Consider the following 4,134-nt stretch of genomic DNA (forward strand, 5'->3'; position numbering starts at 1 on the left):
CCACTTTCTTTTATATATAGGCTAATATTGAAATAAACAATTTTAAATAACACGAGTCGTTTGGTCTTTAAAATCAGACCTGCTAATTAACATATTTCGTCATTAATTTCATCATATGCCTCATGCTAGCTTAGATCGAGTTGTCCAAATCGCCATCTTTATATACTAGCAACAACTTGAATTTAATTACACAACGAATGGAAATGAGAAACAAAATCTAAAATTTTGAAATTTTAAAACATCATTTGACAATAAATACTAATAACTTTGATGTTATACATGATGAAATATTAGTATTGCATTGTTGAAAAGAACAAATATACAGTAGAAACTCTATAAAATAATACACTTATGACCACCAAAATTTTTTAATTAATCGATAAATTAATAATTATTAATTTATATATTAATTAATATTTTATTAATTTATAGTAGAATACTTAGTTTATAAACACCTTTCAAGCTTCTACTTAATTATTGTATACAATGCATGTATATCAAATGAACGGCCCAATTTGAAAGAAATCTTTAATCTCCCACCTTTTATGCTACTTGTGTTCAATGTATCACTTTATGGACATTAAAAATATTTTCTATATAAATACAAGATTGAAATAGGTTAACACAAACAAATCATACACACAACATGGCTTCCCATCTTAAAGGTGTGAAAAAACAACAATGACAGACGAGATTCGAAGAGCATTATGCAAGCACAACAAGGATAATCCAAGTCTCACTCAAAAGGAATTGCAAGAATGGGTTCATAGTAACTATGGTTTGCAGGTGAGTCAAGCACAATATCGAATACAGTTAAGCGGTCTTTAGAGTATCTCTCACTTGCTCCCGAAAGAGGCGATGTTAAGCGACACAAACCGGAAAAATTTCCTGACCTAGAAAAATCTCTCTATGAATGGATTCTTCAATATCAAGAACATGTGAATATGACATGTGAACTAATTATCGAGAAGGCGAAAAAGTTCATGAAAGATATGTATCCAGTGGATACTTCAGACTTTACTTTTTCTATTGGTTGGCTTGGAAAGTTCAAAGCAAGATATGGAATTAAAAATTTCCGGCGTTTTGGAGAGAGTGAATCTGTTGAAATGGAGGGCATGGAGGACAAATTAAAATCCATAAGAGACAAAGTTGATCAGTTTGAAATGAAAGACATCTTTAATATGGATGAAACAGGTTTGTTTTTTTATTATTTTATTTTATATTTTGTACTTTAGTGATGTAATTATTTACATGTTTTGATCTTAAACAGGTTTGTTTTTTAGACTTCAACCGGATCATTCCCTTGCAACAATGCAGCTTGGAAGGAAAAAAACAAGACAAGGAAAGACTAACTGTTGCTATTTGCTGTAATGAGGACGGTTCGGAAAAACTTCCTTCATGGATTATTGGGAAATATGCTAAACCAAGGTGCTTCAAGAATGTAAACTTAAACAGTCTGAACTATGAGTACCGTGCTAACAAACGAGCTTGGATGACTGGTGTGTTATTTGAAGAATACGTTCGCCAACTTAATAAAAAAATGGTTGGAAGAAAAATTCTCTTGATTGTGGATAATTTCCCTGCTCATCCAAAAAATTATTGAAGGATTACGAAATCTTGAATTATTTTTTTTGCCACCAAACACAACTTCAAAAATTCAACCTTGTGACGCGGGGATCATACGAGCTTTTAAGATGCATTATCGTCGTCGATTTTATAGAAGTCTTTTGGAGGGTTATGAATTAGGGGTTCCAAATCCAGCAAAAATAAATGTATTAGATGCAATGAATCTTGCAATTTCAGCATGGACTATGGATGTTCGTGCAAATACAATTGCGAACTGCTTTCGTCATTGTAAACTTCGATCAACAGATAACATGACTTTTGAGAACTCAGATGAAGGTGGTGAAAGCACTCAAGAACTCCAGAATTTGATCAAAGAGTTGGGTTATCGCAATGCAATGGATGTCGAAGATGTTCTGACTCACCCAGAAGAAAATATAGTTGCACAGTTGTTGACTGATGACGAAATTATTGAAAGCGTTATTGAAATTAATAAAGGTGATATTGATGAAGAAGAATTATAGCAATAAATAAAAATTATTGGAATTAATAAAGTTTCTACTGTATGTATGAAAGTCATCAAAATAATCAAATTAAAAAAAATTATAGCAATGAACAGAAATTTGAGACATTTTATTTTATTTATTTCGATTCATTTTGTGTGGTCATCAAAAACTGCACTGCTAGATTTAATACTTTTTTAAAATAAATGAAACTTAACTTTTTTTAGCATGTATTAAATAGTTTTTAATCTGTAACTAAATTTTTATCGGTCTAGTCTATAGACATGAAATTCTTCTATGAAAAAACTTTTGTGAAGTTGAAAAAATCATTATTTAATGAATTTAAATAGTCTTAACTATCAACAATTAGTTTTATACTCGTCTATCAACGGGTTGTTAATATCATAATGTTAAAACTATCCTTATTTCGATTCTAAACTATCTTTGGTTGGATTCTAAACGAAAACAACATTTCTGTATCAACTTCCATGTTCTTCCCCAATGATTTCACTTGTAATTGTTTGATCTTTCTTTTGGTCACCAAATTGGCACGTCTTTCACCGCGGTGGTCTGTATTTGACAAAATATTTTGTTTGTTGGAAAATTAAAAATAAATAATTCCACATTTTATGTCTTGGCCGATAATAATTTCACTTTTAAAAATCACTACCAACGGTCTAATCTTTTAACTATTTTTGTCTCAATGATCCTTCGTTAAAAAACACTTAATGATGTTACGGTTTTTTCCGAATTTCAAACCGATGTTTTAGGGCTTTTGATCGGAAGAAGGATGCGAGTCAACTGATATAAAGCTTATCCTGAAACGGTGATCCGAACGACGAAACCGTGTTTTAATTCAGGTGTTTGAATTTTCAATTAACAAAAATCGATCAATTTGATACATTGTTTCAAGATAAGTTTTACATCAGTTGACTCGTATCATTCTTCCGATCAAAAGCCCTAAAACATTGGTTTAAAACTCGGAAAAAAACATAATAGCGTTAAGTGTTTTTTAACGGGGGACAATTGAGACATAATAGTTGAAAGGTTGGACCGTTGATAGTGATTTTTAAAGATTGAATTATTATCGGTCAATATACAAAAGGTGGGATTATATATTTACAATTTAATTGCCTTGTTTATTTAAATATGGTGAACCTACGAGTTTAATTTAAAAAAAATAGCTGCCAATTTACGAAAATAATTAGATTATTTTGTTCGCAATACGTCTTGAACCGAAACATACTTTTAACACTTACCCAGCCCAGCCCGACCCACCCAACCACCAGTTTTATAGGCTACTCAAAAATAAAATATCTCCAAGCAAAAATAATGTATTTATATTTCGTGTGTATATTTAAAGTCTAGTCTTAAAAGCACAAATCTTAACATGTAAACCAAACCAAACAGGCTCAAACATTTAGCAAAACCATAAAAAGGGAACGCATGATAAAAAGCTTCTAAGTATCTAAAAGTTTCATTATTTTCCCTAATGACGGGTGATAGCATCGTTAATAGCAACAAAAGAAACACAAGAAACGTTCAAAAAATATTTACAAACGTCTATATTTACTACCTCATAATTGAACACGAAACATGCCTTTCTTGTTTAACCACAAATTGTGTTTTGTTTACCGGTTAGGTAGTCTAGGAAATTGATCTAACCCTACCAATTTGTGAATCGATGATGAAGGGAGGAGTCGGTAGGGTTTCTAAATGTGCGGTGCTTGTGTGGGATACGAATGAATTGAGTAAAGGTTAGGGTTTCTGATGTTACCTAGTATCTGATGGTTCGGGTTAGAAACCGAATGAGCCAAAATCAACCAGCTACAAAATTTAGGGAGTGGAAGCATTTTGCCACCACCTTTCAAACTGACGTGTCATGTATGTATAATTATCTAGAATTTAAATTATATATTTATATATTCCTTATTATTATTATTATTATCGATTAAGATTTTAAGTTTTCAACCTTTAGGTTGGTTTTTAACGACATTGACATTGAATTTTTCTTATGGATACTAATTAACATTACCTAATTATCATTAAAAAAATCAATATTACAAAT

At 31.1% G+C, this 4,134-nt stretch overlaps 1 pseudogene; it reads left to right on the forward strand.

Annotated features, from left to right (window-relative positions):
• The first annotated feature begins 643 nt into the window (after positions 1–643).
• Positions 644–2,087, forward strand: LOC143603731 (CENP-B homolog protein 2-like; annotated as a pseudogene).
• The last annotated feature ends 2,047 nt before the right edge of the window (positions 2,088–4,134 follow it).

The sequence above is a fragment of the Bidens hawaiensis genome, unplaced genomic scaffold (assembly GCF_021521415.1).
Source record: "Bidens hawaiensis isolate Kalapana, Puna unplaced genomic scaffold, B.hawaiensis_p1.1 tig00062559_1, whole genome shotgun sequence".
Lineage (NCBI taxonomy): Eukaryota > Viridiplantae > Streptophyta > Magnoliopsida > Asterales > Asteraceae > Bidens > Bidens hawaiensis.